The sequence below is a fragment of the Trichosurus vulpecula genome, chromosome 4, assembly GCF_011100635.1.
Source record: "Trichosurus vulpecula isolate mTriVul1 chromosome 4, mTriVul1.pri, whole genome shotgun sequence".
NCBI lineage: Eukaryota > Metazoa > Chordata > Mammalia > Diprotodontia > Phalangeridae > Trichosurus > Trichosurus vulpecula.
The window spans coordinates 226,330,894-226,347,033 of NC_050576.1; the positions used below are offsets into that span (position 1 = coordinate 226,330,894).

A 16,140-nucleotide genomic window follows, 5' to 3' on the forward strand; every position below is an offset into this window, starting at 1 on the left:
GATTCTTGGTTTTAATCCTAGCTCCATTGACCTCTGGAATATCATATTCCAAGCCCTTCGATCTCTTAACGTAGAAGCTGCTAGATCTTAGGTTATTCTGATTGTTTTTCCTCAATATTCAAATTGTTTCTTTCTGGCTGCTTGCAGTATTTTCTCCTTGATCTGGGAGCTCTGGAATTTGGCAATAATATTCCTAGGAGATTTCTTTTTGGGATCTATTTGAGGAGGTGATCGGTGGATTCTTTCAATTTCTATTTTGCCCTGTGGCTCTAGAATATCAGGGCAGTTCTCCTTGATAATTTCTTGAAAGATGATATCTAGGCTCTTTTTTTGATCATGCCTTTCAGGTAGTCCAATAATTTTTAAATTATCTCTCCTGGATCTATTTTCCAGGTCAATGGTTTTTCCAATGAGATATTTGACATTGTCTTCCATTTTTTCACTCCTTTGGTTGTGTTTTATAATATCTTGATTTCTCATCAAGTCACTAGTTTCACTTGCTCCCATCTAATTTTTAAGGTAGTATTTTCTTCAGTGGTCTTTTGGACCTCCTTTTCAATTTGTCTAATTCTGCCTTTCAAGGCATTCTTCTCCTCATTGGCTTTTTGGAGCTCTTTTGCCATTTGAGTTAGTCTATTTTTTAAGGTGTTGTTTTCTTCAGTATATTTTCAGTATTTTTTTTCATGGTTTTCATGGCATCACTCTCATTTCTCTTCCCAATTTTTCCTCTACTTCCCTAACTTGCTTTTCCAACTCCTTTTTGAGCTCTTCCATGGCCTCAGACCAGTTCATGTTTTTCTTGGAGGCTTTTGTTGTAGGCTCTTTGACTTTGTTGACTTCTTCTGGCTGTATGTTTTGGTAATATAGACTTATAATATCTAGAGTTTTACAGGTGTTTTTCTAGGTTGTATTCTTATAAGGACAAGCCACTAATACACCTGAATAGGTGTCAACACAAGTACATATAAATTTGCATCCTTTATCTTGGAGTAGTGGTCCAATATAATCTACCTGCCAAATCTGGGCTGGAACTTTTCCCCTTCCTTTTTCTCCAGTTCCCCCAAGGAACAGTTCATTCCTTTTGCAATTGACATGTATGACATTTCTCTGTTACTTGCTTTAACAATGAATAAGAGATAGTAATGCCACGATCTTGTGCCCACCGGTGTGTGGCCTGGACCCCTAAATGTCCATCCATTTGGTGAACTCATTTTGCTAGAACCAGATCATCAGTTGGTATCAGAGTAGAGACAATATGTTCAGTAGCAGTCTTTGCTAGTCGATCAGCATGTGCATTGTACTCACGTTCCGGCGTAGTGAGGGCCACGTGAGCATCTACATGAAAAACTGACAAATTAATAACCAAAGACATGTCCCATATATCTTCTTTGCCCCAAACTTGTTTGCCATGAATTTCCCAATTTTGATTTTTCCACATTGGCATCCATGTAGCTAACCCATTGGCTACTGCCCATGAATCAGTGAATATATGACACTGCCCTCCTTTCTCTGTTTTAATAGCTTGATGTACTGCCATAAATTCAGCATATTGACTACTTCCACCTATCCCAGTACTTTCCAAAGTTCTCTTAGTACATGGGTTACAGGCTACTGCTTTCCAATGTCTTTTATGGCCCAAATATTTTGCTGTCCCATTAGGAAATCATGCATGTTTCTTCTGTTCTTCAGTCAGTCCATCATATCTGTCATTCTGTTTTACCAAAGATTGTACCAACTGTTGCGTTGGTTCAGATGGTTTGCCATTTCCATCAATGTTGATGCTTACTATAGATTCATGTATAGCAGAAACTCCACTTTTGCCTGTTTTTGATCTATTCTGAATATACCATTTCCATTTAACTATGCTAGCCTTTTGTGCATGTCCAATTCTGTGAGATGCTGGGGTACACATTACCCAAGTCATAATCAGGATTCCAGGCTTTAATATCACTTCATGGCCCAGAATCAGTTGTTCAGTCTCTACCAAAGCCCAATATGCAGCTAACAACTGCTTTTCAAAAGGTGTATATTATAATCCAGATGAAGGTAGTTTCCTTGACCAAAATCCTAAGGGTATGTTTCAGTTTTGTTGTTTCTGCCATAAACTCCAATTCACATAGTCATCTTGTACAGTCACTTGTAATTCCACCAGTCCACTTTACATAGGCCATAAATCCAGAGCCAATCATATAGCATCTTTAGCTTCTTCAAAAGCTTTACTCTGTACAAGTCCCCAATCAAATCCATATTTTTTCCCAGTAACTTTATATAAGCATTTCAAAATTTGTCCAAGATGTGGGACGTGATGCCTCTAATATCCAAACAGTCCTGTAAACTTTTTTGCTTCCTTCTTATTGCTCGGGATAGGAAAATCTTGAATCTTCTGTTGTGCTTGTGGGAGAATCTCTCGCAGTCCTTTATTCCACCGTATACCCAAAAACTTTACAGTTTGAGGTGATCCTTGAATCTTTGCAGGGTTAATTTCCCATCCTTTGCTTTTCATATGGTCAATCAAAAGTATCAAATTCTTTTCTACTTCCTATACAGTTTCTCCCTGTATCATAATATCATCTATGTAGTGGGCAAGCTGTATACCAGGTAACTTCAATTCATCCAAAAGTTCAGCCACAATCCTGTGACAAATAGTTGGGCTGTGCAGATATCCTTGTGGCAATTGGGTAAAAATATATTGTTGGCCCTGCCACATAAAGCAAACTGGTCCCATTGTTTAGAGTCTATTGGGATTGTAAAGAAAGCATTGGCCAAATCAATAACTGCATACCAAGTCCCATCGTATTTCTGGATCCTTTCTATTAAGGTAACAGTATCTGGAACAGCAGCATACAAAGGTGGAGTCACTTTACTCAATTGTCTATAATCCACTGTCATTCTCCATGTTCCATCTGACTCTTGTACTGGCCCTACATGATTATTCCATTGAGTGGTTGTAGGGACTAACACTCCTGCTTCAACATATTCCTTTATAGTATTGGCAATTTCACCTTGCCCACCTGGCACACAATACTGCTTCAAAGTAATTACTTTAGAAGGTTCAGGTAAAGTGATTGGGTCCATCTTTACTTTTCCCACCAAAACTATATTAATTCCTGTCTTCCTTATTGCAAATTGATATCTCCCCTCAGTCAAATTCAGAGTCATGCCTTTCAATATATCTATTCCAATGATGTATTCAGGAATGAGTACAATGACCACAGCATATTCTTTCTTAGGTAATTGTCTAATCTTCATCATCAGTTTTACTTGTTTGGCTGATATTTCAGCCCCTCCTAGTCTTGTGATGGTAATAGGAGTTCCATGCTTAAATTTGTCAGGGTTTCCATATATCAAGCTGGTCTCTGCCCCAGTGTCTATCAATGCCCTAGTCACAGTATTTGATCCATTCTTCCAATATATAGTCAGATTAATGTGGGGTCTGTAATCCTGTCTGTGTGTTTCTTTAATATGAGCTGGGGTGTGGCCTATTCCCTAGTCTCCTTGAAGGTGTGATTCACTTGGATACAAGGGTTCAAGATCTGTAGGATTTGTAGGGACAGTTTTTACTTCTCTATTCTGTTTGCTATTAAGCCCCTTATCTCAGTACATTTTGTATAGCTCATTAGTTGGAATACCATCTATTCTTCTAAAATCTACCCCTGCTTTCAAAAGAGCAGTAAACATCTCTTTCCTTGTCATACTATTTGTTGAACATTGAATCCGTTGGCTGTGTACCCTTCTTTCCTGCCTTGAATCTTTCCCTACTTCATTCCATGTTTCCATTCAGCCCCAAAGTAAAGCACACATCTGACTGTGTCACACACACCCTCCCACTCAGTAAACTCCTCTGGCTCCCTTTTGCCTTCAAGATCCACAAGTTGTTCTGTTTGGCATTCAAATCCCTTCACAACCTAGCTCCCTCCTACCTTTCTAGTCTCCTAACACCCTTACTCTTCAATCCAGTGACACTGACCTCCTGGTTGTTCCACAAACAAAACACTCTATCTTTTACTCAGCTCTGGGCATTTTCTCTGGCTGTTCCTCGTGCCTACACTCTTCCTCCTTGCTCTGACTATTGACCTTCAGAAGCCTTTCCAAAACCTACTTAGTTGTAGTTCCTTCCCTCTACTAATTATTTCCTACTTATCCTATACATAGCTTGCTTTTTATACATTTGTTTGCATATTGTCTCTCCCATTTGATTGTAAGCTCTTTAAGTGAAGGTCTGTCTTTTGCCTCTTTTTATATCCTTAGCACTTCTTTCGCACAATGCCTGGCATTTAGTAGGTGCTTAATAAATGTTTATTGATTGATTTTTAGAAACTACCACATGAATTGCATGCCAGCAAGGCTGGGAATTCAAAGGAAATTAATCCATTTCTGCAAAAAAAAAAACTATAAAATACCCAAAGGAAGAAATAAGAGAAATTCTACTCAAAATAACTATAATATACATAAACAATAACTACAATATGTATAGAATTCAATCTACCAAAACATATTACCTCTTGCCAGGAGAAGGCAGTGGTATTTCTAAGTAGTCTCCCCACTTCATGTCTTTCAACCCTTCATTCCGTCCTTGGCTCAGCTGCCAAGGTTATTTTCCTGAAATGTAAATCTAGCCATGTCACCCCCTTATCCAGTAAGCTGCAGGCTCTTACCCTCAAGATCAAGTATAAAGTCTTTTTTTTTTACAGGAGTATGTGGGAGCCAGTTCTAACTGACTTGTACAAGGCAATTGTTAAATTTTCAGTGTCAATAGTCAGTAAATATTTATTAAGCACCTATGTTCTAGGCACTGTGCTCAGTGCTGGGGGTACAAATAAGAAGAAGACAGCCCTTGCCCTCAAAAAGCTTAAAATCTAAGGAGGGAGAGAGACATGATGTTTGTGGAGCTGAAATCATTCAGAGCAGCTGACAGTGATATGAAGTTAGCTGGGAAACCCCCAGCCCGCTATAAAAGGGAGCTTGGGAGAAGGGTGTATTGTTCCCCTCTGCAGGCTTTCTATAAGAGAGGAAAGGTAACAGGTTGCTGAGGAGGTGCTGAGTGTCAAAGCTGAATTAATCTCTTGAGCTTATCCTGGAGGAAGCTTCATGTTTGTATAGGGAAACCAAGGAGTGCAGCTTGGCATAATCATTTAAACCTCAGAAATCAGCAATTGCTATAAATCATGACTTGTTTTATTGTTTTGTTGATCTTCTAGATCTAAGAACATGTCAATAATGCAAATTAAACTTACATGTATGCATATATTTTTCCCTGAGAATCCAGTGGTTAAACATTAATCAGCACACCCATATATTACTCTATAAACTTTACCCGAATTCAGCACTAGTGCAGTAGAAGGCTCAAGGAATGAAGTCATCACCAGAATGGAAATCTGGTAACTCTAGGCTAATATTTTATACATACATATATGCATAATATATATGTTTATATGAAAATATATTTATATACATACATTTGTGAAATATACATATATTCCACATATAAACATAATATTTATTTGTATATAATAATAGTAACATGTATATATGAAAACATACTGAGCAAATGGTTATGAAGCTCAAGTGAGATAATGGCTGTAAAGTACTTTACAAATCTTAAATATATATGTATAGATATATATATGTACATATTTGTATATATATGTATGCATGTTATATACATATGTATATAATATATTATGTGTATGCATATATATTTTAAAATCTCCATATACATCATTTTAATGTTTGTAAAGTACTTTATATCTATTATCACATTTGAGCCTCACAACCCTTCTGTTTGTTTGGTATACTATGCTCAGTTTCACAACCATGCCTAGGAGAGAATTCTTGACTAAAAAAAAGGCTAGAGGAAATCATACAGATAAAATAGATAATTTTGACTACATAAAAATTTTAAAAATTTGTACAAATGAAATCAGTAAGGACAGAATTACAATAGAAACAGCAAAAGGGTAAAATATTTCATCAAGTATCACCTTAATGAAATCCACAGTATACAGAATGTTCCAAAAGTCTTTGTGTAAAAGCTTCAAACTTTATGAAGACTTTTAGAACATCCTTTATATTGAATTAACATGAATTATAATTTCAAGAGCTATTCTCCAATAAGGTGATCAAAGGCTACTGAAGAATTCACAAAAGAAGAAATATAAACTATAAGTGATGACATGAAAATATATTCTGAGTCACTAATAGAAAAATACAAATAAAACAACTCTGTGGGTTCATCTCATGTCGTACAGATTGTCAAAGATGACAAAAATAAGAATAGTCCATGTTGGGTAAGACACAATAATGCTCAATAATTTGCTGACCTGTGAATTAGTAAAACCATTCTGGTTATTGATTCAAAATGATATAAGAAAAGTGGCTAGACCATCCATACCCTTTGAACTAGTGATACCATGGCTAGGAATGTGCTCCAAGAAAGTTAAAAATAGGAACAGATAATCCATTTTATAGCATAACATTCACAGCACCATTGAGTAAAGAATTGAAACCAAAGTAGGTGCCTATTGATTGGTGAATGGTTGAAAAACTGGTGTTTGAATGTAATGGGATATTGTGCAGTAAGAAATGAAGAAAATTGGGGGCGGAGCCAAGATGGCAGCTGGTAAGCAGGGGATAGCATGAGCTCCATACCGAGTCCCTCCAAAAACTTATAAAAAATGGCTCTGAACCAATTCTAGAATGGCAGAACCCACAAAACAGCAGAGGGAAGCAGGCTCCAGCCCAGGACAGCCTGGATGGTCTCTGGGAGAGGTCTATCCCACACGGAGCTGGGAGCTGGGAGCTGGGAACGGAGTGGAGCAGAGCCCAGCCTGAGAAGCGTGGACCAACAAGACCAGCAACCGGGCAGAGCATGCCCTAGCGCCCTGATTCAGTGCGCTGTGGCAGTTACAAGACTTTTCAACCCACAAACACCAAAGACTGCTGAGAAGGTTTGTGGGAAAAGCTGCGTGGGTGGAAGGAGTTCACGGTTCGGCTTCCAGCCCTGGGGGCAGCGGAGGTGGGGCAGCTACAGCTGTTGCTGCTTCCGGCTCCAGGCCCACCTGGTGGGAGGAATTAAGTGGTGGATCAGGGCGGGGGTGCACAGCCTGCTGAAGATCTAAGCCCAGTTCGGGTTGGGGGTTCTTGGGGAAGGAGCAGTGCTGGTGTGGCAGAGCTGGCACCTCCCCCCCAAACGTGGAACATAGAACTCTGTAGTCTACAAGCAGTCATACCCCACTGAAAAACTCAAAGGTCAAGTTAGTTGGCTGGGAATATGGCCAGGCAGCGAAAACACACCAAGATTCAATCTCAGACTTCGCATTCTTTCTTTGCTGACAAAGAAGACCAAAACATACAGACAGAAGAAATTAATAAAGTCAAAGAGCCTACAACAGAAACCTCCAAGAAAAACATGAACTGGTCCCAGGCCATGGAAGAGCTCAAAAAGGATTTGGAAAAGCAAGTTAGAGAAGTAGAGGAAAAATTGGGAAGAGAAATGAGAGTGATGCGAGAAAACCATGAAAAACAAGTCAAGACTTGCTAAAGGAGACCCAAAAAAAATACTGAAAAATACATTGAAGAAAACAACACCTTAAAAAACAGACTAACTCAAATGGCAAAAGAGCTCCAAAAAGCCAATGAGGAGAAGAATGCCTTGAAAGGCAGAATTAGCCAAATGGAAAAGGAGGTCCAAAAGACTACTGAAGAAAATACTAATTTAAAAATTAGATTGGAGCAAGTGGAAGCTAGTGACTTGATGAGAAATCAAGATATTATAAAACAGAACCAAAGGAATGAAAAAATGGAAGACAATGTCAAATATCTCATTGGAAAAACCACTGACCTGGAAAATAGATCCAGGAGAGATAATTTAAAAATTATTGGACTACCTGAAAGGCATGATCAAAAAAAGAGCCTAGATATCATCTTTCAAGAAATTATCAAGGAAAACTGCCATGATATTCTAGAGCCACAGGGCAAAATAGAAATTGAAATAATCCATCGATTGCCTCCTCAAATAGATCCCAAAAAGAAATCTCCTAGGAATATTGTTGCCAAATTCCAGAGCTCCCAGATCAAGGAGAAAATACTGCAAGCAGCCAGAGAGAAACAATTTGAGTATTGTGGAAACCCAATCAGAATAACCCAAGATCTGGCAGCCTCTACATTAAGAGATCGAAGGGCTTGGAATACGATATTCCGGAGGTCAATGGAGCTAGGATTAAAACCTAGAATCACATACCCAGCAAAACTGAGTATCATGCTCCAAGGCAAAATATGGATTTTCAATAAAATAGAGGACTTTCAAGCTTTCTCAGTGAAAAGACCAGAACTGAATAGAAAATTTGACTTTCAAACAAAAGAATCAAGAGAAGCATGAAAAGGTAATCAAGAAAAAGAACAAGAAAAAGAAATTCCAAGGAACTTACTAAAGGTGAACTGTTTTGTTGACATTCCTACATGGAAAGATGACGAGTATGATTCATGAGACCTCAGTATTAGGGTAGCTGAAGGGAATATGCATACATATATGTTTATGTATATATATGGGGGAATGTGTATGTTTGTATATATCTATGTGTGTGTATATATATGTATATACATACATATATATATACACACACATATATATACATATATATATATACACAGAGAGAGAGAGAGAGAGAGAGAGCGGACATAGGGTGAGTTGAAGATGAAGGGAAGATATCTAAAAGAAATAAAATCAAATTAAGGGATGAGAGAGGAACATACTGAGAGAGGGAGATAAGGAGAGATAGAATGGGATGGATTATCTTGCATAAAGGAGGCAAGAGCAAGCATTTCTGCAGGAGGAGGGGAGAGGGTGGATGAGGGGGGAATGAGTGAACATTGCTCTCATCAGATTTGGCCTAAGGAGGGAATACCATACATACCCAATGGGGAATCTTACCCCACAGGAAAGAAGAGGGAAGAAGATAAAAATAAATGGGCGGGGGATGATGGAGGGGAGGGCTGATGTGGGTGGAGGTAGTCAAAAACAAACACTTTTGAAAGGGGACAGGGTCAAGGGAGAAAATTCAAGAAAGGGTGATGGGTTGGGAAGGAGAAAAATATAGTTAGTCTTTCACAACATGAGTATTGTGGAAGGGTTATACATAGTGATACACATGTGGCCTATGTTGAATTGCTTGACTTCTTAGGGAGGGTGGGTGGGAAGGGAAGAGAATTTGGAACTCAAAGTTTTAAAAACAGATGTTCAAAAACAAACAAAAATGTTTTTTCATGCAACTAGAAAATAAGATACACAGACAATGGGGTGTAGAAATTTATCTTGCCCTACAAGAAAGGAAGGGAAAAGAGGATGGGAGAGGAGTGGGGTGACAGAGGGGAGTGCTGACTGGGGAACAGGGCAACCAGAATATACGCCATCTTGGGGTGGGTGGGAGGGTAGAAATGTGGAGAAAATTTGTAATTCAAACTCTTGTGAAAATCAATGCTGAAAACTAAATATGTTAAATAAATTTAAAAACATAAAATAAAAAAAAGAAAAAAAAAGAAATGAAGAAAATTGAGAATTCAGTGAAACATGGGAAGATTTATAGGTATTGATGCATAGTAAAGTAGGCAGAACCAAGACAACAGTATATAGTGTGACTGAAGATATTTAAATGAAAAAAGGACATAATGGAAGCTGAATTCTAAAGACAACAACAACAACCAAAAACACGGAAATCCTAGAGCACAGATAACGAAGATAGATGACCCAATACTTCATTTATTGTCAGATTCATTTGCTCTGTTGAATATTTTTCCTTAATTGCTTTTCTTTGTCAAAAGGAAGGGTCAGTCTAGATGGTGGGGTTGAAAGAGTAAAGCATTAAGAAAAATTTTGTTTGTTTTTTTAAATTGGTCATGCTACATTTGCCTCTCTTTTTTTGACAGGACTACTGGACTAGTAGATCAGGAGAATAATATAGATAAAGTTTACCTAAAACTTAGGAAAACATTTGATAGAATCAATCATGTTATTCTTGTGGACAGGATAGAGAGATGTTAGATGATAGTATAATTAAGTGAACTCTGTACCAGTTGTATGGCCAGATTAAAAAAATAGGCACAATTGGTTTGATGCAAAGAAAGGAGGTGGAGAGTCCTAAGAATCTGTGCTTGGCCCTATGTTGTTTAACATTTTTATTGGTTACTTGAATAAAGAGACTAAAGATACAGATGGCATACTTGTCAAAGTTCCAAAGCAGGAAGGGTTAGCTAACATTTGCAACTACAGAATAGGAGTCTAGATTTTTCAGTTCTACCTTGGTCAAACTTTGTGTGAAGTACTATGTTCAGTTCTGGATGCCACATTTTAGGAATGACATTGATTACTTCGAAAGCATTCAAAGGAAGTTGACCAGAATGTTAAAATTCCTTGAAATTTGCCAAATACAGATCTGCTGAAAGAACTAGTGGTATTTAGCCTAGAAAAGAGAATATTTAGGGAAGAGTTGTTAGATAGGAGAGAAATTAGACTTGTTTTATTTGTGTCCAGATGTGTGCCTTCATTCCTAAATCCCACTCTTCCATGTGAATATGGATCCACATGGATCCTAGCATACCATCTTTCAACCATCAAGTCCAATGTCCTGGGTACTGAATAATTCTGGATAGTGTGTGTTCACCTGCAAATAGACCTGCCTGCATTTCAAATTCTCACAAAATACTACAAGAATAGAGTTGGGAAGATGCTAACAAAAAAAAAGATTGTATACAAAACCATAAACTTCTATTACATATAGTTTATGGCTTAGTACATATTAAATTTAACAAACTAGTGGTGAATTTAAACTTCTTTGTTTTCTTCTGTGTGTTTTTATAATGTATAATAGTTTATGTATACCCTTGTATTTTCTCACTTTTGGGGAGGCATTAATATCACTGTATACTAATTCTCCCCCTCCTTACTAGAATCCCTTATTCTGTACCTCTAGTATATCAATTGCATTTCTGCTAAGAGATGAGAGGTATGCTTCACCATTTCACTAGATTCATCAGAGTTGTACAGTCTTTCAGAGTCACTTTCCTTTACATTATGGTACTCATCATATAAATTATTCAATTGATTCTGGTCATTTCACTCTATCACATTATCCAAAAGTTTTCTAATGTTTTTCTGAATTTATGTGTCATTTCTATAGGTATAGTTCTGTTAAATTCATATATCACAATTTGATCAGTCATTTCCAAACTAATTTCTAGTTTGTTTCTAGTTCTTTGTTACAATAAAAGTTCTACTATAAATATTTTGTACATGTAGGTCCTTTCTCTCCCTTTTTGACCTCTTTGAGGCCTGTTATGTTCAGCTTAGCAACTCTGTGGGTATAATTCCACATTGCAACTTACAGCTCCACTGTACTTGTCTTCCCACAGTCACCCCAATAATTGCCATTTTCATCTTTTTGTCATTTTTGCCAAATTGATGCATGTCAGGTCAAAACTCAAGACTGTTCTAATTGTCATTTCTCTTATTATTAGTGATTTTGAGTATTTTTACATGATTGTTGATATATTGTATTATTTAATTTAAAACTTCCTATTCATATCCTTAATGACTTACTTATGGAGGAATGGCATATAGCTTTATGCATTTGTATTAATTCCCTATATATCTTACATATCATTTTATCAAAGAAATTTGCTACAAATATATTTCCCACTTAACTGTTTTCCTTCAGTTTCTAACTACATCGATTTTTTTTGCACAAAAGTATTTCAATTTTATGTAATAAAAATTGTCCATTTTATCTTCTTGTTTCATTGTGATCTTCTTGTTTCGTTAAGAATTCTTCCCTAGCCATAGTTGCAAAAGGCATCTTCTTACCTTCTCTAGTTTTAAGTGAAATTATATTTTACATTTATGGTCTGTATCCATTTGGAGCTTATTATTATATAATGAAAGACACTGATCTAAACTGAATAACTGCTTTCCAATTTTTCCAGAATCTTTCACCAAATAGAGCATACTCTTAGAATTTACTGAATGCTATCATTCTATGTTCTATGTTCAGTTGCTTTTTTGTCTTCTTTGCCTAGTCTGATAATACTGATAAGCCGATGACACTTTATTTTTAAATTAGTACCAAATAACTACTGCTTTCTAGTATAGTTTGAGATATGATACTATTCAGATTCTCTTCATATTTACTTCTTTTTCATTATGTCCTTGAGATTCTTAATCTTTTATTCCTCCAGACGAATTTTATTATTGTTTCATTTAGTTGTACAAAGTAATCCCTTGACAGTGTGTTATAATACTAAATCTGTGAATTAATTGAGGTAGTATCAGTTTATTATGTTGGAAGGACCCAACCATGAGGCATCAATATCTATACAACTATATGGATTTTCCTTTGTTTCTCTAAAGATTGTCTTATATATGTATTTATGTAAGTATCTAGTGTGTTTTGGTAGTTAGCTTCGAGATATTTTATACGTTCTGTGGTTATTTTTAATGGAATTTCTTTTTCCATGTCCTCCCATTACATGTTGTTAGTGAGAAAGAGAAAAACTGATCATTTCTATTGGTTTATTTATATCCTACTTTGCTAAAGTTATTGTTTCACTTAACTTCAGTTGATTATCTGTGGTTCTTTAAATCATGTCTCTAACTGGTGATAATTTGAGGGTTTCCCTATGTCAGCAGTTCTCAAAGTGTGGTCTGAGGACCCCTGTGGATCCCTGTTACCCTTTTAGAGGAGTCAAAAGTATTTTCACAATAACACTAAGATTTTATTTGTGTTTTTTAGTCTCATTCTCTCACTAATGTACAGTTGCTACTTCCCAGAGGCTACATTTATGACCCGTGAATGAAAGATTTAAGTAGAAGAAAAGGGAAGAAAATAAGCTTAAGTCCCTACTGTGTGCAGACATAAAGACTGAGTTAGTGTCTCATCTGCAGAATTGTACTTTTGCGTGCAAATTGATTAATACAAACGTGGATGTAATTGCTGTTTTGTTGTATTCATCTAGTGTCAGGCCAACTAATCATTGAAGAAGATCTCTTATATAAATGCTTGGCAACACACATTTGTTGTGCTGAAATATTCAGAATGTTGAATAATTTTTTTAATCTCACGATGGTGGAGTAGCTGGGTGACATTTAGGGTTTAAATTTGGCCTCTGACACTTACTAGCTGTGTTACCCTAGGGAAGTTACTTAACTGTGTTTCCCCACATTCCTCATCTGTAAAATGAACTAGAGAAGGAAATGTTAAACTTTTCCAGTATCTTTGCCAAGAAGACCCCCAAATGTGGTCATGCAGAGTCAGACAAGACTGAAAACAACTGAGCAACAAGAACAATGCCTTAAAGCAGCAGTGGGTAAAACTGCCAGTGCCACAACATGAACCAGGGCAGTGGCACTAAACTGTACTAATAGTCATTGTCCTCTCTATGGTTATGCACTCATAGTTATTGGGGGTTTTTTTAATGCTAGTTTCACCTAAGAACGTCCTTGATGAAGCAGTAAAAGTTATTAATGTTCATAAAATCTCAACTCATGAGTATACATCTTTTTAATAGTCTTTGTGATGGAAAAGGAAGTGCATATGAGGCACTTCTGTTACCTGCTGAAGTACTGAGTCTTGAAAAAAAACAATTGAGTTGCAAGCTAAACTAGGTACTTTTTTCATGGCACACCATTTTGGTTTGTGAGAATGACTGACTGACAGTCTGATTATTCATTCTTGGATATTTGACAGGCATTTTCTTGAAAATTAATGAAGTGAGCCTGTCACTTCAAGGAAAACAACTGACAGTATTCATTGCTAATGCTAAAATTCTAGCTTTCATGTAAAAACTAGAATTTTGGAAAACTTGCAGTTTTCCAAATTACTAGAAGAGACCCATGGAGTCTATGTAGTTCAACCTCTTCCTTTCATAGCAGAGAAAACTGACGCCCATAAAGCTAAAGTGACTTGCCCAAGGTCACAAAAATAGTAAGTGGTGGAAAGGAATTTGAATTGAAGTCCTCCTCTAACTCTGGAGTCAGTGAGTGCTCTTTTACACTGTACTATTTTATCTTCCTACCTAAAAGACCCATCAGAGGTCCCCAATCACTGAAAATTATTTTGTCCTATCTCTTCAAGCTTCTTATTGCAGCTGAAACCTTTTATATAGGTTGTCTCCTGTATTAAAATATCTTTAATGCTTATCAGAGTATTTTGTGAAAGTAAACACTTAGTAAATGCTTTTTCATTCATGTGTTGCTCCATAATCAAGGCAAACATATTTCTCTTTAATCAGTTGGCTATCTTACTCCTCAAAGCAACTGTTCCAAAGCATATAATTTTCTTTAAGCATCCCATGGCAACCCTTCCCCACCCTCCCAGCTGAGGACCTGAACTCATACTTCAGATCTTACATTTTGTGTGTTGGGGGTGGGGGGAGGAAGGTTAGTGGGGAGGGGATAATGGACCTAATGAGGAATATGTTCCCATATTTCTAGTTGTTCTTTATGTAGTACTACCTCTAGTATTATTATTCCAACCCAATTGACACTGGAGGGCCCAGGTCACAGAGGGAAAATGACTATTTTCTTGGGGTTCTAAGAGTAACCCTAAGATGCTCAGGTTTTTTAGTGCTGTCACTCATCAGTCCCCATCTGATGTGTTTTCCCTTGATTATTAGCCAGACTTAACTAGGCCCAAGCTTAGAGACTAGATATGGAAAAAAGATAACTTACAGCTTTTGGTTCCTTCCAGTCCTTTTCTCTAAAGGTCAGTGTCCTCAAAGAGTCCTGAGTTTGCCTTTGTGTGTCCAGTTTGTCCTCAATGTGTCCTCTCATCTACCAGATGCTTCCTTCAGCCACTGCTTTTCTCAGAATACTGCTACTAACACTAAAGGAAGTCCAGTTCTTCTCACCTTTCAAAATTCATAAAGTAATTCTCTCATCAAGGGGAAGGGGTAGCAGAACTCAGTCCCCTCCTTTCCCTGACACTTCCTTTGACCACCACCATAACCACCACACTGAACCATACTATACATATATCTTATTATTAATAGAAGTCTCAGTATGTTTTAGGTATGATATCTGATTTTACCAAATGATAATTTATATTTGTTGTTGTTCAGTCATCTTTTAGTCATATCTGACCTTTTGTGACCGGGTTTGGAGTTTTCTTGGCAAAGATATTGGAGTGGCTTGCCATTTCCTTCTCCAGCTTGTTTTACAAGCAGGGTTAAGTGACTTGCCCAGGCTTACAAAGCTAGTAAATGTCTGAGATTTGAATTCAGGAAGATGACCTTAGATTTGACCTGAGATTTGAATTCAGGAAGATGACCTTAGGCCGGCACCCTATCTACTGTGCCACCTAGCGGCCCTATAGTATATGTTACTCTTTTCATATTAACTGGACTATTCACCTCTTCTTCACACCTTTGATCGATTGGTTTAATTAATCAAGAAGTATGAGTGTTTTGTCTTTCATTGGGGTGGGTCCCTAATATTTTTTGGTTTTGGTTTTGGTTTTTAGAGGCAGTCAGGGTTAAGTGACTTGCCCAGGGTTAGACAGCTAGTGTCTGAGGCTGAATTTTGAACTCAGGTCCTCCTGACTCTATCCACTGTGCCATCTAGTGGCCCTCAATCCCTAATATTTAAATTTTATTTTCCTTGGTTCTATAGTGGAAAAATGCTTTATTTGGCCTCATGGCTTGGGTTAGAGCAAAGACCCAGGTTCAAAGATTTACAGAAAATTGGTTCTCAGGAGACTATTTCTGTGCAGCATAGCTAGCAGGAGTAACAGAAGTACACAAACACACACACACACACACACACACACACACACACACACACACAAATGACATGGCAACATGGGCAAATATTTGACCATACACATGGCCAGAGTCACTCACATGAGGGAGATGTGTTCAGTGTCAAAGACAGATCTAGATGGAAGTACATGCTCTGAGTAGGGTTTGAGCAGGGAAATTCTATACATTAAATATGAGCTTGATTGAAAACAAATAATATCAGATGGGAGGGGGTATTTCTATTCTGTCCTAAATTTAGTAGGGAAATTCTCGGGTAGTTTATCACTACTAGATTCAAGTAGGGGAGTTTCCTAATCAAGACTAGAAATTAGATGAAGGTCTGAATCCATAATTGGG

The 16,140-nt window shown here is 37.2% G+C and overlaps 1 protein-coding gene across 1 annotated transcript in view; it reads left to right on the forward strand.

Moving 5' to 3' along the window:
* DNAH9 (dynein axonemal heavy chain 9) overlaps window positions 1-16,140 on the forward strand; it is a 529,624-nt gene that overhangs the window by 100,739 nt on the left and 412,745 nt on the right. The gene's annotated exons all lie outside the window — the stretch shown is intronic.